This window comes from Acinonyx jubatus, chromosome B4 (genome assembly GCF_027475565.1).
Source record: "Acinonyx jubatus isolate Ajub_Pintada_27869175 chromosome B4, VMU_Ajub_asm_v1.0, whole genome shotgun sequence".
Lineage (NCBI taxonomy): Eukaryota > Metazoa > Chordata > Mammalia > Carnivora > Felidae > Acinonyx > Acinonyx jubatus.
This window is the reverse complement of record NC_069387.1, coordinates 55,751,466-55,766,194: the sequence shown is the minus strand read 5'-3', so window position 1 is coordinate 55,766,194 and position 14,729 is coordinate 55,751,466. Positions and strand designations below refer to the sequence as shown.

The 14,729-nt window shown below is 37.2% G+C and overlaps 1 protein-coding gene across 47 annotated transcripts in view; it reads left to right on the top strand.

Moving 5' to 3' along the window:
• SOX5 (SRY-box transcription factor 5) overlaps positions 1–14,729 on the top strand; it is a 1,008,244-nt gene that overhangs the window by 975,392 nt on the left and 18,123 nt on the right. The window lies entirely within an intron of this gene.

The window sequence follows — 14,729 nt, the reverse complement described above, 5'->3', positions numbered from 1 at the left end:
GTCTGCCATCTGTTTGCATTAAAATGGAATGGCATTTGAAATATTTGAGTCTGAGTGAAAGTTTTGCTCTACAGAGATGCTTAACTTGTATTTGGGGATGAGCTGGATTTGAAAATCCTGAATCTTCTTTAATCAGCATAAGCTTGGATGATACCCACGCTCACAGTCTAAGTAACTAGGATCCTGAGCTTGTCATAATATGTTTCCACTGCAAAGCACGGTCAAGTTTTAGATGACCACACAGTTAGAAATTCTGACTTTATTATAAAACAAAATGTGCTTTTTAAAACTTGGACATTGTTGTTATGCCTAAGCCCAGTGAAACTTCTGAACTCATCTGAGATACATTAATTTCAAATTCTTGTGTCTAAGCTGCATGGTATTTTATTCAGAAAAATATTATGTTATTACAGAATGCTCAGAGAGATGTACTTATGTTGTTAATATGTGATTTATTTTGAATTGAAATTTTAAAATATTACCGAGTCTCCTTTTGACAATTCTATAGCTAAAGAGACATGGTAAATAAGAGGAAAAAAAAAAAGATCAGCTACTTAGCAGCAACTTGAAAGTTAACCGTCATGGGAAGCTTGTGAGTCAAACAGTATTGTCCAGAATGAGCAGATTGTTAATTTGATAGCTTTCTGGTTTCCCAGGTTTTATATGGAATTTGATGTGCAATCTCTAAGCTTACAATCTGCATAGCGAAAGTGAAATATATGTGTGATCCTGTCACAACTGTACTTTTCCTCTGGTCCAAACATGGGTCAAAAGGATGGGGAAATGATTTTAATTCTGCTCTGTTCCTGGAGGGGAGAGCAAAGCATGGTTAGGTACACATCCCTTGCAGTCACACAACATAACAAGAGCGACATTGGTGCAGCAAGAAGGGCACAAAATTTTTCTAGCTAAGCACCAGAAGGGAAGGGGGAAAAGCAACGTGACAGCTCTAAGAAGGAATGATAGCAAGCATGAAGGAATTTATATTCAAATATTTAAACATTCTTGAAAGGATGCTTGAACAGAAATTCCTTTTCTCTGCTCCCCATGTAGAAATGAGTTTAACACTCAGCCAGATGCTAATGCGAAGTGACTCAAGCTATTCCTCGCAAGCATAGCTAAATTGCCGTTATTTGTTAAGCGCATTGAATTCAGCTGTGGATACAGCAGTTGGTTGAATTCAGCAAGCATCTGTACCCTTTTTTTTTTTTTAATCCTCCAAAGCAGAGACAACTCTACCTATCTCCCCCCTCTCCTCCCCTGTGCTGGCTGGGAATTGTCAAGTGACAACCGACCAAATCCTTTTGGACAGGAAGCCTTCATCCTGAGTTCTATATACTTGCAAAACAGGCCTTGTGGTTGGATCAGGGAGCCCATTAAAAGCACTTTGATGGTATGGAAATTCATCTTCATGAAGCTCCTAGGCCCCTAAGCAGCATGCTGTTTAGCTGTGGTTACAGATCAGTCATTCAGATCGGAGGGCAATAATTGTGCTGACGGCTTGTAAGGCAATGGAAGTACATAAAATAATCCTGGGCCCTCCACCATGGCACTGCGAGTTAATCTTCCCTAATACAGATCAGCTGTTGTTCTAACACATGACTTTATGCCGGCTCCAGTGACTCTGCTCAGCCTTTTGATTAAGTAACAGGAGTGGAGCCATCTGCATTCACTTTACTCCATAGTTGTCCATTGTTAGGGAACTTTATTTCCACTTCTTGTTCCACTTGTTCCAAGCATACTTTATCTCTCTGATTAGCACCTTCTCTATTTGCGCTGCAGTAGTGAGAGTTGCCTCTTGTTGAAAGCTACTGCCTTCAGTGTTCCTTTCTCTTTTGTAGAATTAGAACTTTTTAGAAATCTGTTTTTGAAGTAATACCTGCCAAAATCTGTTGGCCAATTAAGATATCTCCAGTCCCAAGAATGTTGTCCTTCCCAGATCTCTTCACCGTGCCCTTTCAGTGCGACTGAGTTATGTCATCAGCAACAGTCTTGTATTTTTATGTTTTTTTTTAAGTGAAAATCTTAAAATAGGAAAGTGAAACAGTTCCATTATTATAATAGCATGGCAAACTTTTGTAAGGTGTAAGTAAATATTTTCAGCAGACGATTCTGAATGACTTCTTGGTACCTGACAGTGAAAGTGTGATTTTTGAAGCTCTCCTGAGAAGCAGGTATTAACTGTGCTTGCCCTTTCCTATTGAACTAGCTTCCTTGTCATTTCTACAATATTAATGATTGATCTATGTGCAACTCCTGGGAATGCGATAATGTCAAATTTATGTTCTTTAATTAATACCTGCTGTGTATGGGGGGGTGGTATTATGTACTTGAACAAGAAAGTATGTTCTCTGCCTTTATGACGTATATGGTTTAAATCAAATTATTATTTTGACTGTCAGTCATGGCACCTTTATGTTTGTGAGCCTACTTATAGGAAGTGAATAAAGGCCCCACCCATTTTCTTTGGTATATCAGATCAATTCTGTACCTGAGTTGACAAAGGTGGCTGCTTATTCTTCCACATAAAGTGACATCACTTTGCCATCCCGTTGTTAATTTCCTAATACCTACCTTTTTAATAGATTTTTATATTTGCCTGGCTTTATCCATGGCCAAAGCGTAGGTAGATGAGTAGTTGGTTTGGAATTTTGCTTCCGTTTGAAAGACATAAACAGAATAGATGGTAAATTTCTGCACTGTATCATACCATTTGAATCCCAAAAGGACATTTCTCTCACTAAAGCAATATTCCCAAATTCCAAAACCCGGAAAGTATGGGAGATGTAAGGAGAGGGGGAGATAAAAGAAAAAAAGAAAGGATCTGGGAGAAAGGAAAGGGGAAAAGAGAAGAAATCCAGCCTGGCGCTCTCATCTGTCCAAAAGGTGATTAGCACAACCTGAGACCCAGATAGTTGGAATCTGCAGTGCAGATCTGTTTTCTTGAGTACGCAAACCTTATACACAGAAACTTTTCTCCACATTTCAAATGACCAACATGGTTGTCCCAAGTAGAGAGTCGTAATTCTGAAAAGCTGTAATTGGTAGTAAAAACAATTAGAGGTGTGAAGATAGGGACAAATGTTTTCTAGTAATATGCACCAAAACACATAATGAAAGTCATTTTTACTAAAACACATTTTAATTGAAGACTTCTAAAAGATTTTTCATTTTTTACTTTTCTTGGAAGTGTGTCAACATACCCAAAAACTGTGTATGTCAGGTTTCTTGGAAACTCTGGGACACAGTGTTATTTATAATTGTCATTTCAGGTTAATTATAGCCTGATTGCATATTCGGATAATGTTATCTTTTATCACATAGCTCTTCACAGATTAGTGTTATGGATGAATAAAAAATCTTCTCAGGTAGAAAGAATCAGAAAGACTCTCATACATTTGGCTTGTCAAAACCACCTGCTTTGCTTCATTAACACCCGCCTGGCACAGTCTTGACCATATGATCAACTGCATACTCAGGTTCTGACCTTGTGTTTGAAGGTAGCCATAGTTAAGAGGGAATCATAAAGTCCTCAGTTTTTGTCCTGATACCACTAGGCAGTACTAGTATAATAGAAACCCAATGCACTTGAAATAGTGCAGAAATTTCCAGAAATTTCCTTGCTTATTTCCCTCACCCCCAATGTAGTTAACCTAGGAGAATGATGCCTATGCTGTGGTATTTGGTAGACATGTGTTTCATTACATGCATCAGGAAGTCTAAACACAATAGCTTCAACAAATAATGATTCATTTTTAACACATAATGAAGTTCTGGAGTGGGCAGTTCATGGTGTTAGTTTATCAGCTCAGCAATGTCAGGGTTGAAATCTCTGTGATTCGCTTAGTTTTTCCCTTAGTGTCATAAACTGGTGCTCTACCTACAACCATGCCAGCTCAGGAAGGAGAAGGAGTTTTCTCTTTGCTCTTTTCAGGCCTCTTTCGCATAGAGATGTTTTTCCTCCCTCCTTCATTCACATTGGAGTGTTTCTTACGTTATTCACATAGAGATGTTTCACTGCACCCCTGAAGCTGACTTCCACAAACATCTCATTTGGGTAGAAATGGGTCCTACGCATTCCTTTAAGACAATTACTGGTCAAAGGAAGAGAACTTGCCTTAAGTTTACCAGGAATGAAATTTTGGAACAGAATTAGAGACCTTATCCTCCTAGAGAGCAAGGGATATCTTAAGATCAAAGAGTATGTTGACAGAGAAGAAAAGGACCAGAATGGCTATTGAGTAAGAAAAGGCCATTGAAAGCCACAGCTGCATTATAAAAATATCAAAGCTCTCAAACATTTTCTTTATAAAACCTGTTTGTTTTCATTATATTATATTTGTGGTCATCTAACTACTTTTGCTCTTGTGCCATTACATGTCCCCAGGGCCTCATACCTTGCCTGTGGTCCGTAAAGAATTAAGTCGCACATAAGCATGTGCGCACACATACATGAAAACGTTGCTTAGGTGACAGGTTAAACCAATGAATATGTGTTCTCACACATGCTTTCTACATGTTAAGGCCAACTGTGGTCCTACTTTCATATATAAAATTGATGCCACTCACAAAAATAAACCTACAGATGTGTGCATCTGTTTTTTAAGGTAGAGAATTTATCCACCAAGCAAACATTAATTGCCTACAGTGTACTTGAAATCTAAATCCCTACCCATGCTATGAATTCATCTATTACTCCAAATAATAATACCTGGCAAAATGCCTTACTTTTCCTTCTGAGGTTCTGTGAACATTCATTGCAAATTTCCATAGAATAAGGTGAAAATTTAGCAAATAAAAGATATATTTTAAACAATACTTTATTCAATAACAATGGCAGTTTCTCTTTCACTTGTCAGTCATACTCATGAGAAGCCTTTCCAAATATCATATGGACTAATTTGTAAACAGAGGTTAATTTTTATAACCCTGGCACTTGGAAACTTCCATTACAACCTCCTCTTTTTCTGCTATTGTCAACTTATTTCTTTCCCTTTAACGGAGTGCCAAACATGAAATGACAGTGGCCAATGTTGACTTAATGTGGATGTTTAATAATGAAAAAAAGTGTGTCAGTCCCAGCATTAGTTACAAATGGCAGTAAGTGTATCGGATGGCAGGCCTGTAATAATTTTACATCCATCATTCTTTCCTGATGCTTCGCTGGCCATCTGATGGATGGGGCCAGCAGTGTTAACTCTTCAGAAACTGACACAGTGTATCTAGTTCAGCATTATCTAACACATGCTCCTTCCCTTAGATAAGGACAAGGCATGTGAGGAATTGTGAATTACAGGTTATGCTTTGAAAAAGTGACTGTGAAGGAACTCATGCGTCTGTGTTCAGTGGAAGATACTACAATTAATTAATGATTTATGGATGGCTTTTGTAGATGTTGCCTTTAGTCAAAATGAATTAGAGAAGTCAAATTAGAACCAGCTATTTCAGTGGTTAGAGGAAAAAAATCAGGAAGGAGAAAGGCATGTTAGGTAAATCCTGCACGAGGAAGTGAGATAGATCATCACCGCACCCTGGCAAAGCAGGAGCTTTTTACCTGGGGGTCGGGGGTGAGGGGGGCGCCAAGTTGTGTGTGAGCACGCATGTGTGATTTTTAAAAAGCTCCCCAACTTTTAAGTCTGCTGGTTGGAATTTGTCTAGGAAAAACTACAGTAACACAAATTATTAATAGTATTTCTTTATAAAAGTATTATTTTTTAATCTCTACATTTGCATATTAATTATTCCATGACTTTAAAAGATACATAAAATCTGATGTTGAATGCTTGCTTTTTTTTTATAATTAGAGGCTCTCTACTCTGAAAATTTATATAAAATGGATAGGGAACTGCTTTCTAGGCAACTGATTATTAGGAAATCTAGACCAGCTTTTTATGTGCAAGTTGGCATTTGATCCTTAGGTTTTCTTTTCTTTTGTTTTTCATTCATAAAACCTTCTTAATTCTGAGTGTCTTAGCTAGGGAACACTTCTTATGGGACAGGAGGGGAGAGGAAAACCCCTTAGTGAATATTATCAGCACAGAGCAGCCAGTTTTCAAAGACCATGACAAAAAGGCGAATAGGTATTATGTCATCACCCATCCATCACTCTATATGTCAGCCTTTCAATAATTCCAATCGACATTCTCGACAGGCTGGTGCAAGTTAAAGGGGCTGTTTGTTTCTAGAAATTGAGTATGGGCTGTCTATAGCCTTTTGTTCCAGATGGTTTTCTTCTGTGTCTTTTCATTTCTTTCTTTTTTCTTTCTTTTCTTTTTGGGGGTATTTAATTGAAATACATGCCGAGTTTGCAGACTGCAAAGATCAGAGCTGTTTTCGTCCAGCAGTGGTAACTATGCATTAAACATTTTGATTTGTTTGAGCTTGAAGTTTAGTCCTTTTTTGCCATTTGCTTCATGGAGTTTGTGTATATTTACAGCCTCTGCATTTAATGGCCACATGCCTTATTTTCACAGATGGCCAGTGGAAGACTTTTTCTTTCTCTTAGTATAGCCCGCTTTCAGTTTTGCTACATTTGTCACAGTGCCACAACTTGCAGCTAGCAAGTGCCCACGCTTGGTGGGGAGCAATTATGGTGTGAGTTTTTAAGGAGCTTTTTAAAGGTTTTTTTTTTCCAGTAAACTTTTTATGGTTTAATTTTCAAGCCTAGAAAAGCTGTGCATGTTTTCAAACAGAGAGTCTTGTGTTCTTTACATCATTCTGGTAGAGGGGTTAGTGCAGGATGGTCCAATAAAATGAGACACACAGGGCATGCCAAATTGGGCTTTCGGATAGACACCCACAGGCCTCTCTGATGATTGAAATTGTCTGTGCATTTAAAGACATGATAGGCTTACAATAGTATTCCTGAAAAAAGCAAGTTTGAAAACACCATGTAGAGAACGATCTAGATATTTTTAAAGTATATTTCTATGTTGCATGTTAAAAAGGCTAGAAGAATAATACGCAGTAGTCATGCCAAGGTGATGGGGTTGTAAATTGACATACATGTGCCCACATTTCCATTTTTCCTAATTCCCATAAGGAAAGTAAGAATCACTTTTGTTGTTGGACCAGACATTTTCTTTTTATAAAAAAAAAAAAAATCTGTTAAGAATGGTCTTTCTTTCTTTTCTCCCTTGGTCCTTTCCTCATCCCCAAGATGGAATAGTCATCTTAGAGACATTTAAACGTTAAAGCACTGAAATGATACAGACGTTTGTTTTTTTCAGTTTTACCTTCTTATATTTACTAGATGTGTTATATTCTGTATTGTCATGTATTGCAAACTACCAAATCAGATTAAAAATTATGAGGAAAATGTTCTGAATTTAGCGTGTATTTCAAGGATCTCCTTGATCTTTTCAATCATAGCTCTTCTCTTTTTTTTCCCCACAAATGAGAAAGACTTGTTTATGAGTCATAGGAATAATAATGGCTACTGATATTTATTTTGTGCTTTACCCTTTCCCAAGTGATTTCACATCAGCTTTCAGTCTCATACTGTAATATGAGCAGAACAGTATTCCATCTTTATTTTAAAAATAAAAATGAGGAGCGCCTGGGTGGCTCAGTCGGTTAAGCGTCCGACTTCAGCTCAGATCATGATCTCATGGCTTGTGAGTTGGGCCCTGCGTCAGGCTCTGTGCTGACAGCTCAGAGCCTGGAGCCTGCTTTGGATTCTGTGTCTCCCTCTCTCTCTCTCTCTGACCCTCCCCCGCTCATGCTCTGTCTCTCTCAGTCTCTCAAAAATAAAACTGAACATTAAAAAATTTTAATTAAGAATAAAAATGAGATTGGAGATTACAGGAATTCCAGTGGAAGGTCAGTTTTTAAACCAAGGTCTTGTGGCTTGAAGTTCAGTCTGTCTTCTAATGGACCGGGCTGAAGAAGTTCAAGAAAGTACCCCTGCCTGATGATTAGCTCCTGGGCCAGTGTTGGTCATGTGTATTATGTAGTATGATTTGAGGCTTTATTAAAAAATCTAATTTAAGGGACACCTGGGTGGCTCAGTCGGTTGAGCGTCCGACTTCGGCTCAGGTCATGATCTCGTGGTTTGTGAGTTCAAGCCCTGCGTGAGGCTCTGTGCTGACAGCTCGGAGCCTGGAGCCTGCTTCAGATTCTGTGTCTCCTCCTCTCTCTGCCTCTCCCCCGCTCATGCTCTGTCTCTCTGTGTCTCTCAATAATAGATCAACTTAAAAAAAAATCTCCTTTAAGCAACCACCATCTCCACAATTCATACATTGTTCTTCCAACTACTTTGTTTTTCCTGTGTCAGCTCCCTTCCTGGGTCTCTCTTCCTCCACCGCACACAAGAGGAGGAGCAAAGAAAACAAAAAGAACATGCTCCATCTTATTTATTTTGCTTCTCATAAGCAGTGCTGATAAAACATGTGAAGTTGTAGCTGTTTATTAAATTGAAATTTTAAATATCCATTCTAATCTGTATTTTTTCTCTCCCTTCCCTTGAAACAACCACAGATAATTGAAAAGTGAACAATAACTCCAATGTGCCCGTTTCTATTTGTCAGACCCAGCCTTTCTGGACCAAGCCATGACTCTTTCCAATAGTCCAATTGTATTTATTTAACTGAGGTAACTACTGGCTACTGAGGCTACATTCATAAGAATGCTAGCAGTTTTATAGCTTTTATTCCATGAAATGGAAAAATGAAAGAGAAAAATTCTGTCTGTACATTTCTGTATCTCAATAACTGAGTTATCCATTGTTTATAGAATAATTAATATAAGACAATATTCAGGTTTTGTGTTTACATCTATGCTGCCCTCCCACCTACCGGACATCCTGTGTCAGTTATAAATTCTATTATTTTTCTTTGTTGGCCTCCTGTTTTTCTCATGTTAACCCTTTTGATTTAACTCAGTGTGCACAGTGTCTATATCTGCCCTGCTTTGAAATATAACAAAGTCTTTTTTTTTTAGATTTTGGTTGGATGCTGACCACATACACAAACATTTGAAAACTTGAGTCTTAGTTTTTTTCTTCTTCTGCCTTCTCTCCTCCACATGTACACACCATAAACACAACTGTGACAAATAAGCCAGGGCCAATATTTTGCCATGGCAGTGTTCCTGTGTACCTTCTTTGTGACTGATTTGTTTTCTGCAGATTGCTTTGAGTGGCCTTTTTGTGCGTTACACCCCCAGGCCTCAGCACCTTCTGCCTCTCTCTGGCAGAACCTTCTTCCTCTCTCCTTAAAACTTACTCAGTTTTAAGGACTAAATTAGCAATGTTGAATTTGGGTACATAAGTGTGTCTTTCACAAAGTACCTGAATCAGTAAGTCTGATTGCTATTTGACAGTCTCTTCACAAAATATACCTCAATAACTCAAGGTTTTTTTCATAATTTGCAATATCTTCCTTGACTATAATAGAATGATTGTAGGTTTCTCCATTATAAGTGGAGTGCCCTTAAGTTTTGAAACTTAAAAACTTTTAAGAAACTGTCATTTATGGATAGAGAAAATATTTATAGTTTTATACATTGGTCGCATTGTTTTAGTTTTATTTTAGGGAGTGTCCAGAAAAGTAGGATGTAGAATTGAAGGTTTGAAAGAAAATGAAAAGGCCTTGAATCCAACCTGTCATCTGTTGTTGCGTTTCCTCTTCCATATTTTTAATATGCTAGGCAGGTGGTCATATGGCCCATACTTGAAAATCTCCAGAAAGGGGAATTTTTTTTTACATCTTGAGCAGCTCATTTAATGGACAGAGACTTGTGACTATTAGACAACTCTTTGTGGTTCATTATCTTTCACCTGATAACTTAAAACCATTGGTCAGTGTTGTACCTCTTGACTACATATGACCAAATTCTATCCCTTTCTCACAATACCAGGCCTTGATTTTTTTTTAAATAAGTTAATTCTTAAGATATTTAAAGACAGATGTTTTTGATCTGCTCTTCCCACCTCATTCAACTTTCTTTTTCATTGGCCCCATGCAACTTCTCCAGCATGACAATAAGGGGATTGATAGGAACATAATCCAAAGCCCAAAATATTATGGCCATCGAGCATCATGGTCTACATTCTAATTCCTATAGAAAAATAAACTGAAGTCGTTATAACGTTGTTTTTGTTACTGAATCCATACTCGTTTTTTATTGTCACTACATCCTCTACTAATTGCTCTTAGCTAATTTTTATAACCATCAGCTCTGTCTTTTCTGGAATATCCATTAACTGCTCAGGTCATTGTTCCTCAGATTTCTCTCTTCTTTCATGAAAAACAGAATTATTTGTCATTAGCTTTCTAATATTTCTCATACTTTAAAACCAATTATTTAAAATCATAAATCTGCATTCGTCAATTCCATCTACAAGTCTTGGAAAATTATTCATGTATATTAAGACTTGAGTTCATACTAACTGTGTTTCCTTCAAAACCATTCCATCTACAACTTCACAATACTTTTTAAAGAAAATTTGATCTGCCAGTACATTTCAATTCGATCAGATTGCCTGATGAAACTAAGTTTCTAAGAAATGTAGCTAAAATATTTATTTGGGTAAATATTTATTAAAATGAATACTTAGCTTCAGGAAACATTTCATGAAGATGGCTACCAAATTCATAAAAGGAAATTAGACTGTGGAACAAAATTATGTGTTCTGATGCATGATTTTCTCCACTAGGGGAATCTCTGAATTTAGAAAAAGAAAGCATCAAGATTAGATAAGGCTGATTTTGTAGATGACTAGATTAGAGGACATTTATGGACCTTTCCAACCCCTTTGCTCACATATCTCTCTGATTGATTCTCTGATGGAGAAAATGATTGGAAAATATTCCTAAGAAATACCAGATTTCAGAGTATCAACGTGTCTGGGAATATCCTAGTGGATACATTTACATTTGGCCAGAGTAAAATTAGTGAGTGATTTCTTCAATTTGCATTTTTGTTAGTCTTGGAGAGAAGTGTGTGTGTGTGTGTGTGTGTGTGTGTGTGTGTGTGTGTGTGTGTTAGAGAGAGTGAGAGGGAGAAAGAGTATGTATTTGTATATAATTTATATACAATTTGCAAGAAAGCCTTTTCTCCCATTTGTGCTGTTAGATTATGTGGGTGGATGGTTATTTTTTACAAAAACAGTGTTCTCAGTAAGCAAGGGTGAAACTGAAAGGTTGAGGGGATAGACATATGCATTATTTCTTTATATTTTACTTAAGCTTATGAGAAAAATCTCCAACTGATAAATCATTATGACATGATAAATAATCTTTCATCTTCTTTGGTGGTCTGTGAGGCTCACATAATTGGAGGGTTAAAAACCTTTTTTGTTTCGTTCTTCCTCCTGTGTCATTAGTATAGAAGTAGACCATAAAAAAAAAAAGTGCAGCCAGAAGGGGTTTAACTGTTACTGAGTCAACATTTGACAGTCACACTCTATTCTGTCATTTCATGCATGTGCTTTTTATGAGTTTTATAGCTTTGTGAGCTTTATTTCAGGGATGTCCATTATGATAGCTGATCCACAGCCCATCTCTTTCTGTCTATGTGTGTCTGCTGGGGAGCAAAGCTCATCACCTTATATGAATCCCAATTTCAAGGAGTAATAGAGGAACCATTTACTCATGCATTGTTTAATTTTGGATTAGGTAACTAAGGAAATATTCACCACCTCTTAAAATGGAGTTTTCGTGGGGTTTTTTGTTTTGTCTTGACTGCTCTGTGAAATACCAAAACAGGATGTTCATTTGAGCCTTCATAAATGGCGAATTTTTAATTATTTTCTGTATAAGTTGAAGTAATGGAATAGGAGAAAATTTCAATTTAAGTATGTACTAGACTTATAAGCCATCATGCCTGAGCATCAATTGGAAAATAAAAAAGATTAAATACATCATTGTAGATGATGGACAAGAGGAATGAAAAAAAATCTCAACAATTTTTAGAGTTGTTACCGAAATTCTTCTTTTAAATGAGTACTTGTCCACTGCTCTAGCCATAGAAAATAAAAGACCATGGGGTGCCTGGGTGGCTCAGTCGGTTAAGCAGCCGACTTCGGCTCAGGTCATGATCTCACGGTCCGTGAGTTCGAGCCCCGCGTTGGGCTCTGTGCTGACAGCTCAGAGCCTGGAGCCTGTTTCCGAATCTGTGTCTCCCTCTCTCTCTGCCCCTCCCCTGTTCATGCTCTGTCTCTCTCTGTCTCAAAAATAAATAAACATTAAAAAAATTTTAAAAAAAAGAAAATAAAAGACCATAACCATGACAAGTTATTTAATACTGATATTGAACTATTCCTGTAAATCATACATGCTAGAAAGAATCTTTATTTTTTCAATTTCCCTCATTGACTTTTTTCCCTAATATTAAAAGCATATATATCTTCATTTTTTAAGCTGATGAGAATCTATTGTTATATTTAAACCCCATTTTAGGGTTTCTGGGACTCAGAGAGGATAATTGATTTGTCTAAAATAACATAGCTAATGTATAGAGCATAGTATGGTTAAGATGTGATGTTTCTGGTCCCCTAACCCATTATTTTCTATATGGGTCATTTTCTGTATTTTCAAATATTTCCCATTAATCCCTAGGGTCTTTTGGGATGCTTGGGTGGCTCATTCGCTTAAGTGCCCAGCTTTTGATTTTGGCTTACATCATGATCTCATGGTCTATGAGACCAAGCCCCTGTTGGGCTCTGTGCTGAGAGTGCACAACCTGCTTGGGATTCTCTCTCTTCCTCTCTATCTGCTCCTCCCCCACTCTCACACATGTGTGCAGTGTGCATACTCTCTCTCCCTCCCTTTCTCTCTCCCAAAGTAAATAAATAAACATTAAAAAAAAATCCCTATGGTCTTTTGCCATTCAGAACATACAGATCTTTGCTGACTACTTCTAATCGAGTCATTGCTCACATCTCTTTAGATATTACTTGGCTTTCCTTGTTGATTCCCACCACTGCCTGGTGTCATGCACAAACAATACAATGTGTTGTTTTCTACTATGCAAGTCAATTGAAAAAGCCACAGAGCCCAAGACCAGCTGCCAAATTGCCCAAGTGAATATTAGCATATTAATAATAGTTCTTTGAAGGCTGGATTTTAGTATGATTTATTTGATCCCAACAAACTATGTGATCTAAAAGTTTATTTTCTTCTACAGATGAGATATAATTCATTCGGGTCCTCTTTCAACTCAACATAGGATCAGAAGATTTTTCAAGTAAAAACAGACTTTACCTAATGTTTCCCCTTGATATCAGTAAACCTGCATAATTGTCTAAGATTTGATTAGCCAGGTGGGAATCATCTTTCCAAAAGAAATCTAGTTGTTATCCAATTGCTAGCTTTATTCAAGAGAGAAAGCATATAGGTCATCTTGTTTGGTCCTTTTTTATATGCCCTCAAGCCTTTTTATTTGGACTAATTTGTAGTAATTAATATGTTTGCACCCTCTGAGATTAACCCTCTGAGATTACTCAGAGCATTTCAGAATTTTGGCAAGTATTTCTTTAAATGTGTTTATTTTTCTGCATATAGGTCATCTTGTTTGGTCCTTTTTTATATGCCCTCAAGCCTTTTTATTTGGACTAATTTGTAGTAATTAATATGTTTGCACCCTCTGAGATTAACCCTCTGAGATTACTCAGAGCATTTCAGAATTTTGGCAAGTATTTCTTTAAATGTGTTTATTTTTCTTTCGTTTCTGTTTCGTTTCTGATAGAAAAAAGGTAGGGAAGAGAAGACCAGTGAATCGTGTCAGTTTCAGACCAGCATTTAGATAGTATTGAAGGGCAATAAAGTAAAAGTGTTGTACTGCATATGTGTTCAAGAACACTGATCTTATAGTGGGGCGGTGCGGGGGCTGGGGTGGGGGACATGAGGTGTTCTTCTTACGTACAAATTCTTGAATAATCTGTTTTTTATTGAAACCAATTGGGACTAAGAGTCTAAGTTTGGGAACAATTATCACTTTTGCCAATCAGCATTTTTTTCTGCTTCCCCAAACTCAATTTCTTGAGTTTTACCGTTTTTGGCATCTTCCCATTTATCCCTTTGCTACCTGATATCAAACTGTGCTTGATTTGTTTCAGCGGCCTCTCTTTAGAAAAGATTAATTATAAGGACTTTGGGAATCAAAATATTACCTGTTTGAGTAATATTGGCACATTTGAAAAGATGCTTTTAAGAAGAGAAAGATTTGAGCCAAGGAACAGAATTGCAAATCATTGAATTTTAGACGTGACAATGCAGAGGGGACAACCAGGGAATAGTGGCATTGGAAGGAACAGGACTAGAGGAATCTTCTCAGTGTACCAACATTTGTGCTTTATAACATTTGGCTGATTCTTTCTCCTCCTGTATACCTGAATAGATTGAATTTAAAATGTTGAGAACTATTCTATTGTTTGTTTTGTTTTGTTTTTTAAAAGTTATTTATTTATTTATTTATTTATTTATTTGAGACAGAAACAGACGGGGGGAAGGGGGGAGAGAGAGAGAGAGAGAGAGAGAGAGAGAGAGAGAGAGAGAGAGACCCAAGCAGGCTCCACACTGTCAGCACAGAGGCCAATGTGAGAACATGACCTGAACCAAAATCAAGAGTCAAAGACTGAACCAACTGAGCCACCCAGGCACCCCTTTTGAAAACTATTTTTAAATTCAACTCATTCTTCTGATGTTTCAGTATATGACCTAGACTCCTAGCCACATAATGATTTATATGTACCTCTATACATAAGAGCGGAATATAAACTTTTATTT